Source organism: Phasianus colchicus, chromosome 7 (assembly GCF_987193195.1).
Source record: "Phasianus colchicus chromosome 7, bPhaCol1.hap1.1, whole genome shotgun sequence".
NCBI classification, from domain to species: Eukaryota; Metazoa; Chordata; class Aves; order Galliformes; family Phasianidae; genus Phasianus; species Phasianus colchicus.
In genome coordinates this window covers 31697292-31709445 of record NC_143442.1, presented here as the reverse complement: position 1 = coordinate 31709445, position 12154 = coordinate 31697292, and the positions used below count along the sequence as shown (strand labels likewise).

General features: G+C 41.5%; 1 long non-coding RNA gene across 2 annotated transcripts in view; it reads left to right on the top strand.

Annotated features, from left to right (window-relative positions):
* The window catches only part of LOC149917304 (uncharacterized), a 67901-nt gene extending 55834 nt beyond the window's left edge, over positions 1-12067 (top strand). For both annotated transcript variants that reach the window (XR_016468429.1, XR_016468430.1), the window contains 3 exons: positions 279-446; positions 7000-7105; positions 8460-12067. This is a non-coding gene — a long non-coding RNA (uncharacterized LOC149917304). The remainder of the gene's footprint in view (positions 1-278; positions 447-6999; positions 7106-8459) is intronic.
* Positions 12068-12154: the final 87 nt, after the last annotated feature.

Genomic DNA, 12154 nt, shown 5'->3' with positions numbered 1-12154 from the left:
ATGAGTAGCTTGCATCTGGAAGGTGATCATGTACCACTTTCTTTTGGGATCTACTCTAAAGAAATGAATGCTCTTTTTTTTTTTTCAGTTCAGAGCATTTGCCAGTAGATGGTGTTAGGCATTTCTCCAATCACAGTGGCACCAAATGGCGCTGACATCTGAAAAAAAGCAATGTTTTATGACAGTAGCAAGAATTACTTCTCCTTGTGAATCTATATTCTGTCATAGAGCTTACAATTGCACTTGCTGAAATGCTGTCATTTTCATTTAAACTAAAGGTCCTCTGCAGCAGGCAGCTCCACAAAGGGTCTCACCTCGTCAAAAGCCATTTCATAGGAGTGTGAGATTAGCAGAGCGGCAGCTGAAACAAAAGCTACCTGTTAAATACACCGAAGGACAGCTACAGGAGGGTGATGCTGGATGATGTTCAAAAACAAGGCCTCAAGGTACACAGAATAGATGCAAATTATTATTAGGAGTGACTGCAGCCCCAGTTTTCCTAAACCTCAGCTCTAGTGTCTCAATCTGTCTTCCCCCTGTAAGACAGCCAGAGCTGCTGGGCTCTCCAACTATTTAGATTTTCAAACATTACCTCTTCATGAAAACCTGAAAATGAAATACCTGCAGGTAGCAGGCTTGGTTTTTCAGGTTGTGTACAGGAACCTTCTCTTGTACCTGGGATTACTAGCAGTTCAGCACTAAATCAAGCTTCTGATTTAAGTTTTTGACAGGGTGAACATTAATGACTTTACACAACTTTAATGGAAGATAAGCAGCAAAATTGACCCAGTTTGACACTGGGAATGAACTGAATTTTAAAATGACTCAGTTCCCAAAAGTTTTATCATGGAATTTCTCTTTGTTATTGTTACTGTATTTGAAAGAAATATAGCACTCATAGAAGACTATTAGCTATTTTGGTCAGTAATGCTTGAAAAAAAAACCCATCTACTTTTACAGTTTTATTAGAAATGGTGTACTGAGAGACTGGATTTGTATTGTATGTTTTCTTAGGCAAGGCTGCAATATACGTGCAGTTTTGCTGGCAGAATTTGTATCATTAATTTATGTAATCCAAAGGTAAGTAAGGAATCCAGAAAACCATTTTAAAATGTGTGTAAGTCAGACGTTTAAAACTGAAACGTCCAGATTCTTTCTATAGCCTATTGCTGCGTAACTTCTTTTCAGTTCCTTCTTGAGTGTGCCAGTAATCTTTTTTTCTCTTTGGTAAGGCTACTTTTTCAGAGTAACCCACTATATGAAAAAGCACTTTAAAACATCTGCTCTGAATTTGTTTTTTAATTAATTAACGAGTAAATGCTTTTCTGGTTGTGGTGAATATGGCAACTTGAGTTAACATCATTTACTGTCTTAAAAAATGTTAAGACTTCGATTATATCATGATCTTTCTCCTCATTTAATTTTAAGATGATACAGTTTCAACCTGTGTAGTTTCTCCTCATTTTTACATGTTTTTAATATGAGATTCAGGTTTATTAACAGCTGCATCGCTTTACAGTGTTACAGGATGCTATTAGGCAACCAGGCTAGGAGATCAGAATTCAGCACGCAGGTTTCAATTTCCCTACCCTTAGTAAAAGGGCTGCAGATGTACTCCCCTAATACTTTAATACTTGGCACTTAATCTTTATTCCAGACACCAGTAAAGCAGATGAGCAAAATTATTGTAAAGTCTCTTCATACAGGAATTATCTTCCCTCCTTCACTTTTGCAGTCTATTGTACATCAATTTGTGGTCATAAGGTACAAAATAACAGTTTTCTACTTGAAAGAAAATAAAATTCTTGGCTTGGTTCAGAGCAAGGCTCCAGGATAGCTCCTTGGATGTAGGCTACAGGCCTTCTGTCTCTGACAGGGCTTTGCTTTGCCTTCTCCACATGTCCAGAGAGGTGTTACGGGCAGGAAAGTGTATGGAATGAGGGACTGTGCCTCTACCACCTTTGGTGACATTGGGCCACTTGGGGCAAAGGACTGATCAGCAAGCATAGCAACCAGTTATCTCACCTGGCAATGAAGCCCATGAAGCACCAGCTCCATTTATGCTGCTGAATGCATTTAGCTATTCATTAGTTTTTCAATTACTACAGATGAGCACATGAGCTCTTCTTCCTCCTCATTCTTTCATCCTCCTTGTCCCAGAATGGCTTTTAGCTACAATGACTGGAACTCAGACAAGCAGTTTCACATCTTTTCATGCAGAAGAGAATGAAGATTTATAGTATGAGCTACCAAATGATGAACGAGGGGGAAGTGATTCCTCCTCCAGCTATTTGGGGAAATCTAATCTTGCATTTTAGACTTGGAGAACAAATCTTTTTTTTTTCCAGATCATATAAAATATTTTGTGTAGGAATGACCTTTTTGTTTAAGTAAGGAAAATGGAAGAAATATATTTGTTTCAGACTGAACTGATTTAGATTTTGGTTCAGGTTTTGATCTAACATCATGGTATTGAGGATAAAATATTGAGCAGTGCAGTGAAGAAGGTTATGCTGTAGTTACCATTCATGGCCAATATACTTTAAGCCGGTTAAAAATACTAAGCAAAATGATATAGTGGGAACACATAACTATGCTTGTAAAATAATTTATGCTTCTCCTTTTTTACTGACTACTGCCTTCTCTCACACAAAATCACAGAATTATAGAATATCCCAAGCTGGAAGGGACACACAAGAATCACCGAGTCCAATTCTGGATCTGCACAGGACCACCCAAAACCTATGTCTCAGAGCAGTATCCAAATGCTCTCTGAGCTCCAGCAGCTCAAAGCCATGCCCACTGCCCTTTGGTGCAGAGCCTTTACCCCAAACCAACCTGACATGCTCTCCTGATGCAGCTCCATGCCATTCCCTCAGGACCTGTCACTGCTACCAGAGAGCAGAGATCACTCCCTGTGAGGAGCTATGGGACACTGTGAGAGAGTTCTTTGGCTGAACAAAGCAAGGGACCTCAGCTGCTCCCCACACCCCTTGCCCTCCAGACCCTCCCCAATCTTCAAAGGCTCCACTGGATGCTCTCTGACAGTTTTATGTCCTACACTGTGGCACCCAACCGGCACCCGGTGCTGGAGGTGGGGCTGCAGCAGGCAGAGCAGTGGGACAACCCTCCCTCAGCCGGCAGCGCTGGGCCTGGTGCACCCCAGGGTACGGTTGGCCCTTTGGGCTCCAGGGCACAGTGCTGCCTCGGATTCAACTGGCAGGCAGCCAGAAACCCCAGATCCCTTTCCTGGGGCTGTGCTCCGGCCTCTCGTCCCCCAGTCTGTACACAGAGCCAGGGCTGCCCCATCCCAGGTGCAGAACCAGCACTTGCTTTTCTTCATGCACGTGGAGACCACCTTCGAGTTTGTCAAGATCCAGACACAAGGCCTCTCTACCCTCAGGGAGCCAACACTACTCCCAGTTCAGCGCCATCCACAAATTTACTTAACGTAACTTCCAGATCTTTATTGGAGTCATCGATGAAAGCATTAAAGAGACCTGGTTTGAAAACAGAGCCCTGCAAAATCCCACTGAGTGGCAACTAGGGCAACTCCCAGACCACAGCCTCCCCTTGCCCAGCACAGCCCTGGTTTGGTCATGGTGGCACACTCCTGGGGTTGCAGTGCCATGCCGTGATGACGTCACCAGGCATCTCCCTGACGACCGCTGTGTGTACGGGGTCCCTGGCAACAGACCCTCAGTCCTTAACCGACTTGCGTCTTGTGGCTGCTGACCCAAGAAGCGATTTATCAAGAGCTCTCCTTATCTCCCTCCGTCCCACCTTTCTGGAGGAGGATGGATCCTCCTCCACCAAAGAAGCTTAGGCTTCAGGGGAGCAGCAGCGAGCCTGAAGAAATGGAAATCGATCCACCTAAAGACAACGTCGAGCCCATGGAGGTGGATCTACCTCTGGAGGAAGAGCCAATGGAGGTGGATCCATCTCCACCAGGCCCGGGCAAATGCTGTAACACCACGCTTGCCCGGAGACGTCGTCACATCCGTTGGCGCACCAGGGGCTCTCGATTTCCATCTCGGCGTTGAAATGTCACCATCCGCCAGAGAGCCCCTGCGACGGCTGCTGCTCCCCACCCCCTTCCTTCTCCATTCCCCATCTTTCCCCAAGACCTCTCCCCTCTTCCTTCCCAAGCTCTGAGGAAAAGGAAGGACTCAGACTGGTGTCCACTGAGCTGTGCTGGGACAGCAGGGGGAGTCCAGCAGAAAGCGTAAAGATCCCTGCAGCCTCCAGGTAAGCCCTAAGAGGGCGGGACTGGGACTGGTGTCCATTAGGCAGCTGTGCTGGGACAACAGGAGTCCAGTGGATAACCCTGAGCTCTGTGCCATCTCCAGGTGAGCCCTGAGGAAGAGGGCGGGACAGGGACTGGTGTCCACCGAGCTGCTGAGGCTGGGACAACAGGAGCAGTCCAGCAGATGGCCCTGAGCTCCTTGCAGCCTCTAGAAAAGCCCAGAGGAAGACGGGACTGAGACTGGTGTCCACTGAACAGCTGTGCTAGGACAACAGGAGGAGTCCAGCAGATGGCCCTGAGCTCCCCGCCACCTCCAGGTGAGTCTTAAGGAAGAGGGCAGGACTGAAAATGATGTCCACTGAGCTGTGCTGGGACAACAGGAGGTATCCAGCAGACAGCCCCAATCTCCTTGCCTCCTCCAGGTGAGCCCTGAGGAAGAGGGAAGGACTTGGACTGGTGTCCAGTGAACTGCTGCGTGGACAGCCCTGAGCTCCCTGAGGCCTCAGCAGTGTCAAGAAAAGCTACAGAGGCAAGCTGTGCCATTGGAGAAGCAGAAGACTTGGCTTTGGATGGGAAGAAGGGCTGAAGTTCAGCATGAAGGTCCATTCCAGTTGCTCCATTGGGACTCTTTTTCAAGTCAGGGCAATAAACAGTTGAAAAGGACAACACAGTTCAAAGAGCCCATAATGATAACAATAAACAAATAAAGCCAGTAAGTGCCTCTCTATCTTTGGTACTTCAGGGTCTGCCCTGGGACTGCTCTCCCCAGTGGGAACGGCTTTGCCCCACGGGCTGAGGCCCAGCCCAGGCCTGCGCCGCTGCTGCCGCCTGCAGCCACCAGCCCTGTCTGCCCTGGGACAGGTGGTGCTGGCAGGTCTGTGCTCAGCACTGCTACACTGGCTCCAGAACTCGTCTGCATGACAGCAGTGTGGGGTGCACCAAAAATTTTCACACACAGCTCCTAAAGCCTTTCTTCTTGCTCTTTCCCAACGATTTCACTTCTCACAGCAAATTTAAAGAAAACAATCCCGGATTTCTTGCAACAAAAGTTCTCTCTGCACAGCCAGGAACAGCTGGCGGATGCCAAATGATGAAGAGCATCACATCACCCCTTACATCTGTACAGAAAAGAGCAGTGACCCAAAGAAAGAGCACCTTCAGATACAAACACAGAAGAGGCCCAAGCCTCCCAAGCCTTCTGACTCTGATACCACTGCGATCACTGAGCTTTCCAAAGGCTTCATGTTCCTTGACATCTTTTATGTGCCATTCACTCCCGAAAGAGGTGAAAATAATTCACTATGATTCTTGCCAGAACAAAATTGCACAAAAGCTTGCTCAAATTAAGGCCAGTTCCTCATTAACAGATCTGTCAATTAACCCTTTTCATTATCCAAGTCAGCAGCATGAATTATGAAAAGAAGGCATGAGAAAGAGTCAGGATTACATCTCACAGGTAAGAGAAAAAATAGAGTATGTACGAGTACAATACTTGTATCTGTAACTATTAGGATAGAAACCATATAAAAAAAGAATCTTCATCTCCAGATTCTATTTTTGAATTAACTGTAGATGCAATTTACAGGAGCTTTCCAATCATCCATCACTTTCTCTTGCTTCCACTCAAGTTCACCGTCCTAAAAGATCTGGCTTGTTAGGCAATGAAAACTATGTTGTTTCAGCTGCTACATGATGAGTCACAGTGAGCGATACTGATCTTTAGAAATGATAGGAACCCTTAATTCCAACTGAGCTCATGGCTGCTATGGAAAAGCAGACCCTGTATGTGCTTAGAAGTAAAATACAGTCTTTTCCTACATTGAGGAACTTGCTTTTTCTCAAGCATTGGTGTACATTTGATGATTCAGGTCAGTGCAACCTCTCCTACATCTTTCCTACTTGAAAGAAGCCCTTTAGAACAGCAGGCTTTTTTTTTTTTTCTGAAAAAGTAACTATCTTTGTTCCGCACATGTTTCCACAGCCAACACTGCTGCACCAGACCTGATAGAAAATTGTTCATAGTTCAGTGAGAAGCCATTTAAAAGTCAGCCCTGGCTCCCCAGATGCTATAAACATTCATTTTGATCAGTTAAAAAACCTGGTTGCTTTTAGTAAAAGCACAAGCAGGGATGATTTTGTTTTGATTGTTTAACGCTGTTGATGTTGCAAATAGGTATGTCAGCATTTGAAAGATGGTCCTAAGGCACCCGATTTTTTAATAGCAAACAAAATTCTCATTAACAGGCAATTTTAAAAAGCAATAACATTCATTTTTTGGACTATTAAGCATATAGAGTGTTTATATTTCCAGCAAAGAATGAACTAATGGAAAATAAAATTCTGTCATGCACTAGTGCCACAACATTGCAACATAATGTATGTGAGGCTGATTACATTTCAGCCTTTCAGCGGGCTTATACATGATCAAAGTTTCTGGAGTGAGAACTATGTAACTTAAATGATTGAAAACAATTCTAATGTTTAAATTAGTCTTTTCCTTTCAAATAAAAGCTTGCTTCTTGTTAATGATGTGTTAAACTAAAAAACAACTGTCAGTGTATATACTTTACTAGTGACAGGCAGATACGTACAGCATCGTATCCATGTGATATACAGTCTATGTAGGCACATGGCACTGCTAGAGTTTACTGTATCTGCCTAAAAATACCTGCCCTTTCTGGTGCTTAAGTTACAGAACAGTGCCAGTTCACAGAAAGGCAAAATAAGATTTTTTAAAGTGTATTTCCATGCAGGTGTAGAAGAACTACCCACGCCCCTTTAGGAGGCTGCACTACCAGCAAAAGTGGGGATCCACTCTTCTGCAGGGACTTGACCTTCCATCTTCACCTTCTGCTACCTGTAAGTTCTCTGGAAGTGCTATAATTCACTTCAGAAGGCCCAGGATGTGACATGGCTGTCCATCATGGCCAGCATATCTTGGACTGTCAGGCATGCTTTCCATGGGACTCTGTTAGTTAGAATCATAGAATCACAAAATCATAGAGTCATAGAATGGCCCCGGTTGAAAAGGACCACAATGCTCATCTAGTTTCAAGCCCCTGCTATGTGCAGGGTTGCCAACCACCAGACCAGGCTGCCCAGAGCCACATCCAGCCTGGCCTTCAATACCTCCAGGGATGGGGCATCCACAACCTCCTTGGGCAACCTGTTCCAGTGTGTCACCACTCTGAGTGAAAAGTTGTTAGCGCAATGATTTTACACAACTGAAGTTTCTTCTGAATTTTTATGTCCATTGACACAATTCCAACATTAAGCAAAATTATGGACTTTTGGAAAAAGTAGCAATGAGCTACTACTACTATTCAGCTAATACTGAACCTTCTGTCCCTTAATCCATACCTAAAAAAGATCCAGGAAATCAAGAGCTGCCTTTTGCTTTTGATACAGAACTCGTGAAAATAAAATCTCATTCTCTTGCTTTTCTTGGAAGTGAGAATCAAAATCTAGAAACTTTCTGGTGCCTAACGCTGGTTAATGCTCTGAACAAAACCAGGTCTGCTTCACAAGGGTCAGAAATGTTCTTTTCCCTGTAAAGACCATCAGTATGACAATGTTCAGATAGTCTCTGTTCATGCTGCAGCATAACCAGCTGATGTGGCCTGGGACAGACACAGCATCAAACTGCAGAATAAATCTGTTTGCAGTGTAATTAACAGGCCAATCACATACAGAAAGAATGTAAGTACATTTCTTGAAGAGACAATACTGTTCTCATGAAAATTTCAAAAACACAATAATGGAGGTGGTAGAAACATGAAAAAAATAGTGTCCCTTCTCTCTTCTTTTCCCTTCCTTTTTTTCCCCTCCAATTTCATCCACTATTTTGATGGAAAAAAATTCCAAAGGATTATGGTCATAATATCAATTAATCTGGTTGTCAGATTCTTTTCTTTTTTGAGAAAGTTAATTTTAATGGTACTTCCCAGATTAAAAATAAAATAAAATAAAATTTCATGGTATACATTGTTATCCCAAAAAGATAGGATTTGCACAACTCTTTCCCCGTGTATTTTCTTGGCTTCCAGATCTCTTTCTTTGAAAATCATTATGGAAAGTGTTGAACTGGCAACTTCTGACACTGATATGTTGCAAAACGCCTCCACAGCATATTCAAGCTCTGCGTAACCTTCCAACGTATTGATATGCATCAGCTAGAAACAGTAAACTTTGTCATATTCTTGTGTTTTCCTAGTGAGACTGCCTCGAGGCAACTTACAGCACTGCTGTGAACATATGAAATCCTTCTTCCTCTGAAAAGTCAGCTTGCCACAGGATTTAATGGAGCCAAGACGTTAGATTTATTCAGAGGTAGATACGGCTTAAATAACCAATGGTGTAAAAATTAGTGAGTCAACAAATGTGGGGTGTGTTTACGAAAGAGAATTAGATACAGAAATTAATGCCCCTATTTTTAAAATGCATGAGAATTGTCCCTCACTATTGAACAGCAACATAAAATATACATATAAGGAAGCTCCCAAATCTGAAGTAATATTAATCACCTCACCAGCCTTTGCAACAACGTACATTTATTGCTGCATTTAAAATTGTTCTCATTTCTTTTTCTGAAGGCCTCCAAAATCCTGAATATGCTGTTCAGTAAGTACCTATATAAAATAAACAACATTTCTAGCCCAAGACAGCAGCATTGAAAAGCCTTTTTCTTTTCCCAGTTAATCTTCAGGTAAGCATGTGGTTAAAACTCATTTTGTGTTCCTTTAAAAATTTCTTGTTAGTGAACTGATGAAACTCTTGTTTGGTTCATTTCTACTGAAAAGTAGTGCTAGTTTTAGGTCACTGATTGTTTAGACATTGGTAATGGGGAAGAAGAATGCAACAGTCTCTCCTTCTATGTACCAGCTGTACTATTGGTGCTTTTTTTTGTTGTTGTTTTAGGTATTCAGCTGGATCCACAGATCTGTCTGAAAAGTGTAGCAAGACCAGGGCTCTTATCTGAGGGACTAACATCAGGAAAATACATTTTAGGAAAGATTTGTGATTGAACTGCTACAAAAATTTGTTCCTACTCCTATTAATACCAAATCACACTCTAGAACTGTTCAATGACCTTAACTGCATTAACAGTGACTTCTGTTCTTATGCAAATTTGAAAGAACAAAATCCTAACAACTGAGGATGCATAAATCCACCTCCCCCACACTCTGGGTCTGCATCTAATCATTATTATTATTTACCATATGAAAAGGATGGAAAGAAACCAGACTTAGGTTTCTTTTTAGGTTTAGATTATATGAAGAAACATCAGCTCCTAGAAACTTTGCCATAGATGCCCATGAACTCAAGAACTCAAGAGACACCTCTGTTTTAGTTATGCTGATTTTCTTGTCCAAACTGAAATAAAACACTGCTCCCCACCATGTAATAGAAACTAGCTCAAGTCTGCCCTCTGTGTTCCATTTTCTCATTTTGATGCCTTGTGTTTGAATGCCTTTCTGCTAAAGCATCTGTCACTTTCCTCTGGTCATCAGCATTTTTAGCTGTAAAAAAAAGGGAAAGAAAATTATTACGTACTTTATGGATTCCAGACATTCATTAGGAATGATGTATTCAGTGGCAGAACATTTCCCTTCCATATTCTTGTCTCCCTGAGCTGCTCTTCAGCACACTGTGACCATTACATGGCATCGTATTTCCCAGAGTTTACCAGAAATTCGACAGATTGAATGGTTGTGTGTTTTTATGGTAAGGAAAGGTATTATAAATATCACAACTGAAAAAGCTGCACTGGAAACCTGTTACCTTATGCATGTTCCAGTTGACCTGTTCTAATTCCCAACATGGTTACAATTATTTCAGGAGAGAAAACATCACACACATCTAATTATTTGGATCATTTTCTGCTTTGGACAGATTGTAGCAATCTTACATAAGCACTGGCACAAAGCATTAGGGCAGTCTGTTTTTTGACCCATATCTGATCATTTTGCAGTACATGCAACTTTGCTTCCAGTGGTCGATTCCCCCATGCAAAGTTCCTAAATGTGGTAAATAAAGCCATCTGTTGTGGAAGCTGGGTTTTAAAATTATATGCCCCGTTAACCACTGTTCTGCATACAGAGCTGTTCATGTCTTATACATAAGTATGCCTTTCTAAAAGGAGTTTTGTTCACCTCATTTTGCATACTTGTGGGCCAGCTCTCAGATATCTTTATTCTTACATTAACTTGTGTCAGAGTGACTTCAGTCTTCCTGCTTTGCATTGACTTCTTCCTACTTCCTACATTCTGCTCACCTCTGTCATAAACACTAATGCAATAAGACCTTCAAAAAGTTTAGTTAATGGAACTGGTTGACATTTAAAGATATGAATGTGGTATACAGAAATAACAATAAAAATATCTCCTATGAAAGGGATCTCATCACCCTTTAGACCAACTTAAATATCCCCTTCTCTGTAAAAATGCATGTGAAGCACTCGAAGTAAGGGGGAATTTCTAAGGTAAAACATACCTTAATGTTTGTTAAGTCAGCAAGTTTTAAATAGCTGTTTCCAGAACTATTCCTATTTTTCTGCTTTCATCACTCTCTTTAGTCACCAAAAGTACTAGTTCTGGTTAGGAAGGAAGGCAATGAGTATGAGTTTATGATGCAAATTAGCATGTGGAAGGAACACCGTGTGCTGTTTCATCAACTATTCATCAGTTTTACGGTCCGTAAAGGTTATTCTTAAAGGGAAAATTTTAAAACTGCTCCTCTTTTTACTCTTATGAAGATACAGCACATCAGACATTGATCTCTTGTGAAGGAATTTGGAGCACCACCTGGAATTATGCCAGCTAAGATTCTTCTCAGCTGGTTTACTTTTTACCTAAGTTGTTTTGTATGGTTTTTCATGGTTAATTTTTGGAAAAAGAGTGTAGTATTTCCTATCCCAGAGTCTTGCTCTATTAGTCTAGACAAAGTCGTCTTGGTTTTTGGTGACGTAGGGATTATGAATTCCACCAGTCATATGATTTGCAAACATGAAGTGAAACCAGTGGAATGGTAATGTGGGTAAGACTTAAGTGCAAACATACATGCAGTTCAATTATGTCTGTACTTTGCCAATTTAAAAGACAATACCAGACCACTTATTACAAACTGTAGTTTTCAGCATCCCATTATGACTGCTCTCATCATATGCTTTGGTGACTTTAGAATACATAAAGATCTGTAGAGACAGAGTAGCCCTACAGATTATTTGGGCTGTTTTTTAGTAAAGCATCTGCTTCTGTGTTTACCCTTGATTCCTGGGTTTGAAGAATCAAAAACCCTAACTGAGGCTCTGGAAAGCCTAATTGATGATTTTTTTTAATAGCTTTTATTCTCATAAGGCACATCATCCAGGAACAGTCAGAAGATAAAGAGTTGAATACTCCACAGTTTATTGGAGCTTGTTTTGATGGCTTTGTTAAAAATCTGTGCTTGCAATCTATGGTTACTTTAAACCTTCCTTTTCTGTCATATCACTGAAAATACAGTTTTATGAAGAAAATTAGAAACTCGAATACCTACAAGAAATACTGAAGCAATGGACTGGAAGAAATTTGAGGAAAGTCTTAGTTATTTCTGAATCTTGGAAGTGCCAAGAACTAAACAAGAACTTTTCTTTTGAATCATGAACCAAGTAAGCACTTCTAATTTTTTTTGGTCACTTGAATTAAAAAGATATAAACTGGTATCTTTAACGTGGAATGTTTTATAGAGCAGCTACGCTAACTGACTTCTAATTAGATGATTATTTGAGAAGGAAAAATATTTTTTGTTATATTCTGAAAAGCAGTCCAAAGTAATCATTTCAGAGAGGGTAGGTGAAAAAATAAATCAGTGCCTTTATAGAAAATGCAACAAATATTCTGATTACGTAGATATAACAAAGCATTTAAA